The sequence below is a fragment of the Eurosta solidaginis genome, chromosome 4 (assembly GCF_040869045.1).
Source record: "Eurosta solidaginis isolate ZX-2024a chromosome 4, ASM4086904v1, whole genome shotgun sequence".
In the NCBI taxonomy this organism is placed as follows: domain Eukaryota; kingdom Metazoa; phylum Arthropoda; class Insecta; order Diptera; family Tephritidae; genus Eurosta; species Eurosta solidaginis.
The window spans coordinates 3,472,242-3,488,031 of NC_090322.1; the positions used below are offsets into that span (position 1 = coordinate 3,472,242).

At 42.5% G+C, this 15,790-nt stretch overlaps 1 protein-coding gene across 1 annotated transcript in view; it reads left to right on the top strand.

Moving 5' to 3' along the window:
• The window catches only part of e(y)3 (enhancer of yellow 3), a 77,158-nt gene that overhangs the window by 49,168 nt on the left and 12,200 nt on the right, over positions 1-15,790 (top strand). The window lies entirely within an intron of this gene.

A 15,790-nucleotide genomic window follows, 5' to 3' on the forward strand; every position in this document is an offset into this window, starting at 1 on the left:
CGGGCCCCATAATCCGGTCATGAATTTTTAAGTAGTAGGGAGAGAAAGCTTTTACAATGAACTATGTACTATTACTAGTTTATTAAGGCAATATGCGGGGGAAAGCCAGGCATGCTTGGAAAAGGGAACTGTTACGAGAAGAGGAAATTGAGGAGGGAAAGTAGAGGAAGTTGTAGAGACGTCGGAAAAGTAAAGGGAAACAAGGAAGAGGGGGAGTTAGAGAAAAGTAAGTATAAGGATATTGGTTTGAGAAAAAGTAGGATAAGAGGTTAACAGGAAGTGTAAGAATAACATTTGTATAATATTAAGAGCAATTGGCATCTCTTTATGCTCATTGAGCATACTTGGTGATGTTGGGTCATCCCGTCAATCGTTTTCGTATTACAATCCTCTCAGATAATTATGAAGTTGAGAGCTGGAGTTGAAGTTGGTCTAGATCTTCAGTCATCTCATTGACGTCAACGATCTGTTTCCATATTCCTTTTTTGTGGACAATGTGATACCCTGAAGATCCAGTTGTTGTTGTTGCTGAAGATCCAGTAATTCGGTTTCATAGACCAAAACGTTTTTATATCATCTCAGGAGCTCCGTAATCTATATATATAAAAATGAATTTGTGTGCGTTAGGTCGTTCAAAGCTGAAAAACGGCTACACCGATTTGAATAATTTTTTTTCTATTATTTTCGATCTGAATCAGGGATCATTTACGGTAAAAAAATTTATTTAAAAAACTTCAATTAAAAAATATTTTAGATATTACTAAAAAACGGTTTGACCGATTTCAAAAATTGTTTCCTTCCTTTATTTCGATCGGACTGACTGTTCATTTACAGCAAAAAAAAATTTGGAAAATTTTCAATATATTCATGCGGTTTTGGTTATTTTTTTGGGTTGTTCCCTCACTAGGGTAGGCACCTTGTCGTTGGTGTGAGGGCTTAGCCGAACTCCATAGCGGCCGACTATGAGGTGGAGCTGTTTAGGACTGACATCTACGCCGTTTCGCCTCATACGAGGGCGGCGGGATGTCGGTGACCAAGAACTGCCAACCCCCTAATCCAGGGTGTTATGCGGACCGTGCCTATTGGACGATTTGCAGCCAGGGGATAAATTCGGCTGTATTCGAACGGAGCCTTCCCGATACCGGGCCACCTCGGGAAGTATTAATGGCCTTACCACAGTAAGGGGCGCTGCTGTGGCGTACGGTTCTTTCCCCGTATATAATACTGGACCGCTGAGCCCGCCTTGTCGGGCAGGTGGTCGTAGGACCAAGATGAACGACTCATTACCTGACTGTAATAAGGACGATGTAAAGAGGAGGACTGAGTCGCAATCCAAGGACGACAAATACGAATTAAGCGATGCGTCGGACTCGGGGAGCGAGAGTAGTGCTGATTCAATGAACTCCGTGTTGGAGAAGCACACAAATGAAAACGGGGTAGAAGAGTGGAGAAGGGTACGGAGCAGAGGAAGTAAAAGAGCTCTCTCGTAGTACCGTGCAGCACTAAGAATTGTACAACGCTTGGGAGCAGTGGTCGACCCAACAGAGGTGGAGATCGAGCGCTTGGAATGGGCCCATGAAGCGGTAGAAGTAGGTCGAAGGCAGTTCAAAAGGTTTGCTGCGAGAAACCCTCGGTTCTGCAACCGGTACGAGGAGGAAGAAGCGTCGAATGGCAGAATGAAGAGGCAGCGTTCGGCGGAAGGCGACAATCCTGCTTTCAAGAGGCAGAAAGGACCCAGTCCTAGAGCCGCGAGCCAGGGCAGTCGCATAGACAAGACAAGTAGGCCCAAAGCTGTAAGACAGATGTGCTCCAATAGCGAGGTAGCAACTACCTCGAAAGCTGCGAGTCAGAGGGAAGTTCCAATTAAGGAAGTAGGAGATAAGCCAAAGGGAGATAACGCTAAGACTCCGGCTTTCTCGGAGGTGCCAAAGGGAGATAACACTAAGACTCCTGCTTTTCCCGAGAAGATGAGTGATGTGGCAAAGCAGTCACTGACTGTGGCGCTGGTTGATCGTAGCAGTCCTTTCGGACAAATGACTACTGAAAGGTGGAGATCTGTGAAAAGGGAGCTTATTAGCTTAATGCTTAAGATGATGCGGGAACAACCAAGTAAGCCCCTTCCAACCTTTGATTCGGGGGGATGGTATAATGGTGTGAAGATGATAGCGTGCGACAACATCGCGAGCTTGCGGTGGCTGGAGTAAGTGGTTCCAAACCTCCAAAGGCAAGGCACGAACGCGCGGTTTGAGGTGGTGGATAAAGCGCAAGTCCCCACGGTACCAAAAGTTAAGGTATGGATACCATGCGTGATGAAGTCGGAGGATACACTGCGACTTCTGCAGAATCAGAATCTGAACATACCGACACAGGATTGGAAGGTACTTACTGTATCTCGGCCTACCGAGGATGGTCAGTTCTACATCTTCCAAATAAACAAGCAGGCGGAGGATATTTTGTACACACAGCTTGGTAAAATGTCCTTTGGCACTGGCAAAATTTACATGCGACTCAGGAAAAGAAGTCCCGAGGATAAAAACCCTAACACGCTAGAGGTGGGCGAAGTCGAAAAGTACCTCAAAAGCCTAAGGGAAAAAAGACAGGTGGAGGTCCCCGACGTCACCACGAACGTGCTAGAAGAGGACCAACCGCTAAATGGTGCTGTGACTCGCACAGAGGAACACCCTGCACAACAGTCACGAGAGGCTGAAGAGGGTCTCGAATACTCTAAACCAAAAGGGCAAGGGGAGGACGACGATGTCAAGACGAAGGTGCTGGAGGGGGACAAACAGCCCAATGGTGCTGCGAGTCCTACAGATAAACCTCCAACACAGTAAAGTGGCGTCGAGCGAACCAGGAGGAGACCCTTGAGGAGGGTTCGTTTGACGTGGCGCTGATCCAGGAGCCGTGGCTCTCATCGGGAGGAAAGGTCTCTGGACTTAGCGCGCGCGGGTTTGGCGTTTGCTACGCGCAAACGGAAGGACGGGTGCGAGCTGTAGTAATGGTAAGGAAACAGCTGCATTCATATATGCTGCCTAATTACACCACTGAGGATCTCGTAGCGGTGGCCGTTGAGCAAAAGAATAAGCAGGCATTTATCCTGGCGTCCTGCTACATGGCCCATGCTGCGGAGGTCCCACCGATGGAGTGCAAAAGGCTAGTACAGGAGGAAGGGCGCAAAGGGCGGTTGGTCATAGGCGCAGATGCAAATGCGCACCACAATGCGTGGGGAAGAGCAGATACGAACGAGAGAGGCGAATCTCTGTTTTGTTACATCCTGCAAACCAATTTGCAGATAGCCAACAGGGGAAATGTCCCTACATACATTGGTTCAACATCCAGCAATGTTCTGGACATTACATTGAGCTCCGACCGTGATATATCAAGGTATGATTGGATGGTTCTTGATAGACCATCCTTCTCCGACCATGCGTATATCAGCTTCAACATCCCCCTAAAGAGGGTAGAGAAGGGAAGAACCTTTAGAAACCCTAGGTCAACGAACTGGACTAAATTCCAGAAACGTGTAGAAACAAAACTGGGACAACCCAAAGAGGTTGCTAATGTAGAGGAACTGGAGGAGTCGAATGAATTCCTAACAAGGACGCTTATGACTGCGTATAACAAAGCTTGCCCTCTAAGAAGATTCAGAGGAAAAGCAAAGCCGCCATGGTGGAGCAATGAGCTGAGTCTTCTAAGAAGACAGGTTAAAGAAATTTTCAAGCTCGCAAAGACCGCGGAAAGCGAAGCGTGTCGGGACGAGTACAGGGATCTACTGAGGATCTACAAGCGTGAAATTACCAGGGCGAAGAGAAACTCATGGAAAAGTTTCTGTACGGACATAGAGTGCTCCAGCGAAACAGCACGGTTGAAAAAAGTCCTAGCAAAGGGAAACATAGTCCAGAGACTAATAAAGAAAGAGAACGGGGAATGGTCACGTAATAGTGAGGAATCCCTTGAGGTGCTTCTCGATACACATTTCCCATCGGGAGACGGTTTAGAGGAGCCAGCAGACATAACTCACACTCCGATCACGGAGCTAGTAGTGCCGGGCTTGGTGACCGATACCAAGATCGAGTGGGCAGTGAAGACGTTTTCTAAGTTTAAATCGCCGGGCCCAGATGGTATATTCCCGGCCATGCTAAAAGTCTCAAGTAGGGCAGTCGTGGAATGGCTTAAAATAATATTCGATGGGTGCATACGACTGAATCATGTACCGCACTCTTGGAGAACTGCTCGTGTAGCTTTTCTACCAAAGGCGGGGAAGATCGGTCACATGTATTCCAAATACTATAGACCCATTAGCTTAACATCATTTCTGCTCAAAACCTTTGAGAGGCTGATAGATGTGTACATAAAGTCCAACGTGGATGAAAAGCTGCTCTCCACAACACATCATGCGTACACCAAAGGCAAGTCGGTAGACACCGCATTGCAGAGGGTGGTAATAAGCATAGAGAAATCCCTGGAATATAAGGAGTATGCTCTAGGAGTCTTCTTGGACATTGCCGGGGCTTTCAATAATGTTGCAAAATGGGCGATTATGGATGGTCTTAATTACATTAAAGTACGTCCTGCCTTAATCAGATGGATCGGCTGCATGTTAAATTGCAGAAAGATTACATCACAATGGGGATTGTACGAGGCCACGAAATCAGTGGACAGGGGCACGCCGCAGGGAGGGGTGCTATCACCTCTGCTGTGGACGCTGGTCATCAACCAACTGCTCAGGCAATTCGATGAGGGACCCGTAAAACTTACGGTTTACGCAGATGACGTTGCAATTGTCATAAGTGGAAAGTGCCTTCCAACGATTAGTTCTTTGATGGATCGGGCGCTCCGCGATATTCATACCTGGGCATCTAATGTCAATACGGAGGGGACGGATATGGTCTTGTTTACAAAGAGGTACAAGGTCCCAAATTGGACCAGGCCTAAGTTAGGAGGGGTGACCTTACAGGAGAAACCTTGCACAAAATATTTAGGAATCGTCCTAGACAGTAAGCTGTCATGGAAGCTGAGCGTGGAGGAGAGGGTCAAGAAAGCCTCAACGGCACTCTACGCATGTAAAAGAATGCTGGGGTGTACGTGGGGCCTATCGCCCTCTCTTTCTCAATAGGTTTTTACAGCGATTGTAAGCCCTATTCTATACTATGGAGTTCTTGTTTGGTGGAAAGCCACACAAAAAACAACATACCTCAAAAAATTAGAGGGGGTATGCAGACTATCGATGCTTAGCATTACGGGAGCCCTGAAAACAACCCCGACGGCTGCACTGTATGCCATTTTGCACATCCCACCTGTAGACCTGGTAGCAAAGAACAAAGCGTTAACGACCGCAACCAGGCTCGGTGCTTCGGGGCAGCTTGAGCGCCGACCATATGATCATAGTAGTATAGCGTCATCAATCACAAGCCGAACAGACTACATGATTCCCTATCTGCGCTTCGAGGGAGATCTTAAGGCCACAATATAGGTGGACGGTTGGCGCAAGGGTTCCAAAGTAGTGGAAGGAGTAGGGTCTGCGGTATACTGCGCTGATCCGGAAATAAGCAGATCCTACAGGCTGCCGGATTACTGTAGCGTTTTCCAAGCGGAAATATTAGCCGTAACCAAAGCAGTAGAAACCCTGGAAGAGAATAGCTTAAGCTGCAACCGTGTTAACTTTTATATTGACAGTCAAGCAGCAATTAAGGCAATAATCTCGCATAGCACAGCATCTAAATGCGTGTTAGAGTGTAAGCAGTCTCTGGAGAGAATCGGGATAGGGAGAAGCATACATCTATATTGGGTCCCAGGGCATATGGGAATAGATGGGAATGTAAAAGCGGACGAACTAGCTAAAAAGGGCGCATCCCTTGAAGCTTGCTCCGTAGATGTCCCAATTAGATTGGGCGAGATTAAGCGAAGGCGAGAGGTGCACATGATCGACCAAGCGGGAAAGGCGTGGGTTCAAGCGCGGGGCTGTAAAGTGTCGAAGATTATGTGTAGGTCTTACAACCTTAGACTAACACAGTTGGTCCTCTCATTAAAAAGAGAGGACTGTAGACTCATGACGGGTATTCTGACTGGACACTGTCTTCTGGCGTCACATGCCTTTAAACTAGGCTTGGTCAGTGATAGCAGATGTATGAAGTGCGGGTTGGAGGAGGAAACGATCGAGCACGTTCTGTGCTCGTGCCCTGCACTTGCCAGGCTAAGACTCCAGCTATTAGGAGTGATACAGCTGTCAGATCTAGAAGCAGCAAGTGGCTTAAGTCCTTGGAAGCTTCTAGTATTTGCCAAGAGGACGCAGTTATTTTATAACATATGTAGGTCCTGGTTTTTGATAGGGTTTTTCAGATTGGTCGTTAAAACCAACTTCTGGTAACACTACGGACTCAATCAGTCTATGTGAGGTCCTAATGGACCGGCCAGTTCAACCTACCTACCTTGGTTGTTTTACGCACCAGTATATGAATCAGAGTGGATGGAAAAAATTTTGTCAGATGACGCCCTAAATAAATTTCTTTTATATAACCTTTTCGTATATGCAACATAAATTTAAATTTTTCCAATGCCAACCTTTGAGAATTCCACAAGACTTGTAATCTATATATAAAAATGACTATTTGTGCGTCAAATGAATTGTTTGAAGTAAAAATGTGTTCTTATATTGATAGATTTTTTGCCGCTTAAAGTTATACCAAAAATATATAATCGAGGAAATAACTTAATCATCCCAAAGTTGTCAAAATTATAGAAATATTTTTAAAATTCAAGATCCTGTATTTATTTTGGCAAAACTAACAATTTTACGTCCCATAACTATGCCACAGATTTTTCAAAAGGTATACTAGTTAAAACTTTGAAGATTTTTTGTATAACTTTGAGCAGAATAAAATCCATCGTTATGAAGATAAATTTTTCACTTATGGTAGCACACCCAGCGGATAATGTTGCATCTTTGGGTGTGACATAAAATTTCAAATAAGAAAATATAATTTGAATTAACACGAAAACATAGTAGGCCAATTTACTGATATTGCGGATTGTTGTTTAACACTAAAATGTTTGTTGTTTTCAAAAGGTTTTAAAAATAATTTAGCAACTATTCTATTTACAATTAAAAAGTATTTCATTCAAATGACAGTAAGTTCAACTTAACGGCTGTAAACCACAAATTATCTTCATCAACAGGCGTGCAAGGTACTGGAAAAGTAAAGTTATCAGTTCCATGCTCGGAAGGTATGAACATTTTTTAAACAACTACAAAAGAGTACAATGACAGAACAACGTCTGTCGGGTTAGCTAGTTCTGGATAAATTATATAATGTCCGCGGAATTAACGCCTAACAAATGGAAGTAATGGCCGCGGAATTAAAAAAAAAAATTAATAAATGTAAGGCGCGATAACCTCCGAAGAGATCTAAGGCCGAGCTTCTCTTCCAATTTGCGTAATTTTTTTTTTTCGGAGTCGAAAAAGTCCTGGTCAAAAAATTGTCCTAGGTGAAATGTTTGAGTTCCCAGGTATCCCTATAGCAATATCATGTCGAATCATGCATCCTTCTTATTTTTCGAACTTGCAGTGGCTCACAGCTTAATTGTTAATTTTCATCTAAAATATCGCAAATTTCCTACCAGAAACCACATTCAAAAAAATGTCAAAGGTTATTCAAAGGTAAGGAGAATTAATCAAAATTTCAAAAATGATCATCAAAATTTTCAATTTTTTTTTCAGAATTTCTAGAAAATTTTTGAGTATGCAGTTTTGTAGCCCAATAAATTTTAGTATAATAATGTGCAAGTTAGAAATAGCACAAAATTTTTCCTGAATTTTCAGAATTTTTTCGGCGAGCGTGTTGAGCAATTTCCCACATACAAAATGCGTTTTTGTCCATGCGATATATTGCTCAACACCCTCGCGGAAAAAAAAAATCTGAAAATTCAGAAAAAATTTTGAGCTATTTCTAACTTGCACATTATTATACTAAAATTTATTGGGCTACAAAACTGCATACTCAAAAATTTTCTAGAAATTCTGAAAAAAAATTTGAAAATTTTGATCGTCATGTTTGAAATTTTCATTAATTCTCCTTACATTTGAATAACCTTTGACATTTTTTTAATGTGGTTTCCGTTATGGAGTTTGCGATATTTTAGATGAAAATTATCAATTAAGCTGTGAGCCACTGCATTTGAATTTTTTTCAGCATAAACCAAGTGTGTACTTACTTTTGTGAGTAACTGTACCTATAACTTATATCTTGTGGTACTAAAATTTATTGGAATACAAGACTGCATACCCCAAAAAATTGAAATTTCTCAATAAAAAACCATGCAGGTTTTCAAACAATTCTACAGTTTTCGAAATTTTTCAAAATTTGATTTTGAAATTGGTTGACTTAGTTGTAGTTAGTTTTAGATACATTGAATTTTTTTTCTTTAGTATACTAACCACTGCGGTTTTCGTGTTCGCAATTGTATGTACAACATATATGTACCTACAAAGTATTATTTAGGCACATATATATGTATGTATATACTACTTATTTGTTTGTATTAGTTTTATCATTTAATCGCTAAAAAATCATATCAAATCAACACAATTGCCGGCGTCGCGTAGAACTTTGCTAAAATTATTGCAAAATAATTGATCCGTCTGCTGACTATTCTATATTTATTCTATGTGCTATATTTTTTAGCTCACCTGTGCATCAATGCTAAATTAAGAATAATATGTTTTTCTTTTTATTTCGCTTTATCTTTGTATGTGCTCTACTCGTTATTTCGCCACTTCACTTTAACGTATAACATACACACGCACACACACTTTGAAATTCCATGCGTGTGTGCGCTTGTATCGAGTTTGTTCGGAGGGGCGTACATTGCTTTTATTTCGTTTCGATATCATGCAAACGTCATCATCGCCATATGTATAGTCAACGCTGTGTTGTAACTGAAGCAGCTGCCTTTTTGTGCGATACTCTTTGGCCGGTGTTCACTTTGCAATGGTGTGTTTCGCTATACTGCACTAAACTACGAACGGATGTGGAGTTCCTATAGGGGAAACATTGCCTTCCCCAATTGCAAAAATGTCCTCTTCAGTCTGTACTCAAGATGGAGAACAAGAAACCCACATTTCATGATATTATTGTTTTTACGCATGGATTTTTAATTTTGTTTCAATTTTTCATTAGCAGCTGAAGAAATCTGCAGTAAATTGAATTGTTGTTATTGCTGTTATAGAAAATGTGTAGCTTTAACATAGGTCGAAGATACAAATTTACAGTTTTAGAAACGGATTCTGACATCTGTACGTCCAGCTTTTTATAGGAGCTCGAACCCTTGAAAAAACGCGAGTACTCCATAAATAATGTAAGGCATACTCCTTTGGGAGTATAGGAGTGTTCCAAAACTAATCTGTATTCATACAAAAAATGTGCTCCAATTAACATTGCGATGTCCTAGGAGAGGAATAGGTGGGATCACCTCGCTTTGTTTGTGAGTATCCATAGAGTACATACGTGAGAGTACCTTCCAAAGTACTTTCACTGTAGTACTCCATGGATCACCCACAGAGGATCATATGCCAAAGTATTAAAGAGGAATTGCGTCGGAAAGAATTATCGGAGTGAATTTAATTTAAAATGAAAGTAAATGAAGAGGGGCAATACAACTTTTATATTCTTATGTAATTTAGCATTTGCTTGATAAAGCAACTAATATTTCTCTAGACTATAGTATGTATACATAAAACCAGTGAGCGGTTGCATTTTATCAGAGTTGCCATAGTAAAATATCAGTTATTTGTATGCAATATTTTACTTTTGGCAACTCTGTTCGATCGTCATCGTGTCGTGATCACGGTCGTTAAAAAACGAGCAATGATCGGCTGATGGTGGTCCGCAAACGCATTGCAAAGGAGTATTGTTAGAGTACTCCAGCATGAAGAAAATGTAACACGTAATCCAACAATTTTTGCAGGGAATTTTAACTTATTTTTTAAACGGTTTTATTTAGCTTGACTTAACAGGCTGGCTGGCTGGTTGGCCGGCACGAATTTTGTAATTGAAAATAACTTCCCGATAAGCTACAATCTTGAAACTTGTAATATAGTTCAGAACCCGATAACAATGCAATAATAAGAAAAAACAACTCCAATAGGTGGCGCATGGATCGAAATATTTTTTCTTATGCAATGCGATGTCAAATTTTTATAACATATTAATTTTCTATATAACTCATTTAAACTCTTTAATTTTGAAGATGGTTTTGTATGTACATATATATCTATCTGTTCTATTACAATAATTAGTCGATCGCTTTGTATTTGCGTCGACTTTAAATAAAATAAAATAAATAAAAAATTAATATTTGGAACACATAATACATACATGAATATAAAGCGACCTATAATGTCCGATTTGGCTCATATTTGGAACAAATATTACATACAGTCCTGTAGAAGTGACATCAAAATATTTTGGAGTTCGAGGGAGGGACAAGCATACGTGACGCAGAGTCCAGTAAAGTCTTTGGACTGTATTGAGGACTTAGATTGTAACAAATTGCCGGCAAAGAGTCCTTGTAAAAATGAGTCTCTAAATGAACTAAATAGAATAGAAATAATAGGCAATTAAATATAGACTGAAAACAAGAAAAAAAATTAAAGTAAACGCGCTTATTGAAAACAATACTTACGTGAAGGAATAATAATACTGTAAAGAATTTAGTGCAATTCCGCTTATTTGCAACCTTCTACTAACGTTCGTATCGCTAAACTGTTGAATAAATAACTCCAATATTCAACAATGCAAAATGGCCTTTATTAAAGTAATTCACTGATACTTCACAACTGATAGCTTGCTTAAATCAAACTGATTACTGCTTACTCAGCTTTAACTCCTTTTATACTCTGTGATGTCTCGTTCGCATATTTCTAAGCGTTTCTTTCTCTAGAATTTACTAGTTTCTACCAGCTAAAACCTATGCACGTTTATAGCTTCTCATATGCGCGTGTATATGTGAGTGATACTTCCACCGATCATTGCCTACTTTTGGGAGTATCTCAGGTATATGCATGTGTTTCTGCGTTTCTCTCCGCTGCTTGTATGGACATATGTGTAGACCATATATGTAATACTTCTATATCACTACTACTGAAAATATGCGTAGGCGCCACGAATGGCATAAATTAAAAACAAATCTAGTTAGCGATCGTAAGATTTTCAGCTGTTATAAGTAAAATTACCAAAATTGTTATTTTTTCAACACCAATAGCAGCCAGCCCAGCACTCATATTTTGTTTACTTCATCAAAAATTTACTTTATTAAAAAACTCAAAATAAGTAAAATTTTGAAAACGTTTATATATCGTTTGTTCAAGCTAATTCACTTTAAATTATTTTTAAAAACGTTTAAATAAATGCTTGTTGGGATGTATGTATAAGTATACATGTATATGGGGTATTCCATCCCATTACGCCCAATTTTGAACCCGACCCCTTTAGAATTGGCTGAAAGTTTTTCTTCTTTTTCTAGCTTACGAAAGACGTTTTTCAGAAGTTTTTCAAATTTTTTCATCCAACTCAAAAAAAGTTATGAATTTTTAAAAAAACACCGTTTTTGTTTTCAAAATGCTATAAAATTCAAGAGTAGGTAGGTAGGTTGAACTGGCCGGTCCATGAGGACCTCACATAGACTGATTGAGTCCGTAGTGTTACCAGAAGTTTGTTTTAACGACCAAACTGAAAAACCCTATCAAAAACCAGGACCTATGTTATAAAGTAACTCCGTCCTCTTGGCAAATACTAGAAGCTTCCTAGGACTTAAGCCACTTGCTGCTTCTAGATCTGACAGCTGTATCACTCCTAATAGCTGGAGTCTTAGCCTGGAAAGTGCAGGGCACGAGCACAGAATGTGCTCGATCGTTTCCTCCTCCAACCCGCACTTCCTACATCTGCTATCACTGACCAAGCCTAGTTTAAAGGCATGTGACGCCAGAAGGCAGTGTCCAGTCAGAATACCCGTCATGAGTCTACAGTCCTCTCTTTTTAATGATAGGAGCAACTGTGTTAGTCTAAGGTTGTAAGACCTACACATAATCTTCGACACTTTACAGCCCCGCGCTTGAACCCACGCCTTTCCCGCTTGGTCGATCATGTGCACCTCTCGCCTTCGCTTAATCTCGCCCAATCTAATTGGGACATCTACGGAGCAAGCTTCAAGGGATACGCCCTTTTTAGCTAGTTCATCCGCTTTTTCATTCCCATCTATTCCCATATGCCCTGGGACCCAATATAGATGTATGCTTCTCCCTGTCCCGATTCTCTCCAGAGACTGCTTACACTCTAACACGCATTTAGATGCTGTGCTATGCGAGATTATTGCCATAATTGCTGCTTGACTGTCAATATAAAAGTTAACACAGTTGCAGCTTAAGCTATTCTCTTCCAGGGTTTCTACTGCTTTGGTTACGGCTAACATTTCCGCTTGGAAAACGCTACAGTAATCCGACAACCTGTAGGATCTGCTTATTTCCGGATCAGCGCAGTATACCGCAGACCCTACTCCTTCCACTACTTTGGAACCATCGGTGTACACATGTATCGCCTCGTCCGCCATTTGCGCACCCTTGCGCCAACCGTCCACCTCTATTGTGGCCTTAAGATCTCCCTCGAAGCGCAGATCATGTAGTCTGTTCGTCTTGTGATTGATGACGCTGTACTACTTTGGCCATATGGTCGGCGCTCAAGCTGCCCCGAAGCACCGAGCCTGGTTGCGGTCGTTAACGCTTTGTTCTTTGCTACCAGGTCTACAGGTGGGATGTGCAAAATGGCATACAGTGCAGCCGTCGGGGTTGTTTTCAGGGCTCCCGTAATGCTAAGCATCGATAGTCTGCATACCCCCTCTAATTTTTTGAGGTATGTTGTTTTTTGTGTGACTTTCTACCAAACAAGAACTCCATAGTATAGAATAGGGCTTACAATCGCTGTAAAAACCCAATGAGAAAGAGAGGGCGATAGGCTCCACGTACACCCCAGCATTCTTTTACATGCGTAGAGTGCCGTTGAGGCCTTCTTGACCCTCTCCTCCACGTTGAGCTTCCATGACAGCTTACTGTCTAGGATGATTCCTAAATATTTTGTGCAAGGTTTCTCCTGTAAGGTCACCCCTCCTAACTTAGGCCTGGTCCAATTTGGGACCTTGTACCTCTTTGTAAACAAGACCATATCCGTCTTCTCCGCATTGACTTTCAACCCGACATTAGATGCCCAGGTATGAATATCGCGGAGCGCCTGATCCATCAAAGAACTAGTCGTTGGAAGGCACTTTCCACTTATGACAATTGCAACGTCATCTGCGTAAGCCGTAAGTTTTACGGGTCCCTCATCGAATTGCCTGAGCAGTTGGTTGATGACCAGCGTCCACAACAGAGGTGATAGCACCCCTCCCTGCGGCGTGCCCCTGTCCACTGATTTCGTGGCCTCGTACAATCCCCATTGTGATGTAATCTTTCTGCAATTTAACATGCAGCCGATCCATCTGATTAAGGCAGGATGTACTTTAATGTAATTAAGACCATCCATAATCGCCCATTTTGCAACATTATTGAAAGCCCCGGCAATGTCCAAGAAGACTCCTAGAGCATACTCCTTATATTCCAGGGATTTCTCTATGCTTATTACCACCCTATGCAATGCGGTGTCTACCGACTTGCCTTTGGTGTACGCATGCTGTGTTGTGGAGAGCAGCTTTTCATCCACGTTGGACTTTATGTACACATCTATCAGCCTCTCAAAGGTTTTGAGCAGAAATGATGTTAAGCTAATGGGTCTATAGTCTTTGGAATACATGTGACCGATCTTCCCCGCCTTTGGTAGAAAAGCTACACGAGCAGTTCTCCAAGAGTGCGGTACATGATTCAGTCGTATGCACCCATCGAATATTATTTTAAGCCATTCCACGACTGCCCTACTTGAGACTTTTAGCATGGCCGGAAGTATACCATCTGGGCCCGGCGATTTAAACTTAGAAAACGTCTTCACTGCCCACTCGATCTTGGTATCGGTCACCAAGCCCGGCACTACTAGCTCCGTGATCGGAGTGTGAGTGATGTCTTCTGGCTCCTCTAAACCGTCTCCCGATGGGAATGTGTATCGAGAAGTACCTCAAGGGATTTCTCACTATTACGTGACGATTCCGCGTTCTCTTTCTTTATTAGTCCCTGGACTATGTTTCCCTTTGCTAGGACTTTTTTCAACCGTGCTGTTTCGCTGGAGCACTCTATGTCCGTACAGAAACTTTTCCATGAGTTTCTCTTCGCCCTGGTAATTTCACGCTTGTAGATCCTCAGTAGATCCCTGTACGCGTCTCGACACGCTTCGCTTTCCGCGGTCTTTGCGAGCTTAAACATTTCTTTAACGTGTCTTCTTAGAAGACTCAGCTCATTGCTCCACCATGGCGGCTTTGCTTTTCCTCTGAATCTTCTTAGAGGGCAAGCTTTGTTATACGCAGTCATAAACGTCCTTGTTAGGAATTCATTCGAATCCTCCAGTTCCTCTACATTAGCAACCTCTTTGGGTTGTCCCAGTTTTGTTTCTACATGTTTCTGGAATTTAGTCCAGTTCGTTGACCTAGGGTTTCTAAAGGTTCCTCCCTTCTCTACCCTCTTTAGGGCGATGTTGAAGCTGATATACGCATGGTCGGAGAAGGATGGTCTATCAAGAACCATCCAATCATACCTTGATATATCACGCTCTGAGCTCAATTTAATACCCAGAACATTGCTGGATGTTGGACCAATGTATGTAGGGACATTTCCCCTGTTGGCTATCTGTAAATTGGTTTGCAGGATGTAACAAAACAGAGATTCGCCTCTCTCGTTCGTATCTGCTCTTCCCCACGCATTGTGGTGCGCATTTGCATCTGCGCCTATGACCAACCGCCATTTGCGCCCTTCCTCCTGTACTAGCCTTTTGCACCCCATCGGTGGGACCTCCGCAGCATGGGCCATGTAGCAGGATGCCAGGATAAATGCCTGCTTATTCTTTTGCTCAACGGCCACCGCTACGAGATCCTCAGTGGTGTAATTAGGCAGCATATATGAATGCAGCTGTTTCCTTACCATTACTACAGCTCGCACCCGTCCTTCCGTTTGCGCGTAGTAAACGCCAAACCCGCGCGCGCTAAGTCCAGAAACCTTTCCTCCCGATGAGAGCCACGGCTCCTGGATCAGCGCCACGTCAAACGAACCCTCCTCAAGGGTTAGGAGGAGTTCGCTCGACGCCACTTTACTGTGTTGGAGGTTTATCTGTAGGACTCGCAGCACCATTGGGCTGTTTGTCCCCCTCCAGCACCTTCGTCTTGACGTCGTCGTCCTCCCCTTGCTCTTTTGGTTTAGAGTATTCGAGGCCCCCTTCAGCCTCTCGTGACTGTTGTGCAGGGTGTTCCTCTGTGCGAGTCACAGCACCATTTAGCGGTTGGTCCTCTTCTAGCACGTTCGTGGTGACGTCGGGGACCTCCACCTGTCTTTTTTCCCTTAGGCTTTAGAGGTACTTTTCGACTTCGCCCACCTCTAGCGTGTTAGGGTTTTTATCCTCGGGACTTCTTTTCCTGAGTCGCATGTAAATTTTGCCAGTGCCAAAGGACATTTTACCAAGCTGCGTGTACAAAATATCCTCCGCCTGCTTGTTTATTTGGAAGATGTAGAACTGACCATCCTCGGTAGGGCGAGATACAGTAAGTACCTTCCAATCCTGTGTCGGTATGTTCGGATTCTGATTCTGCAAAAGTCGCAGTGTATCCTCCG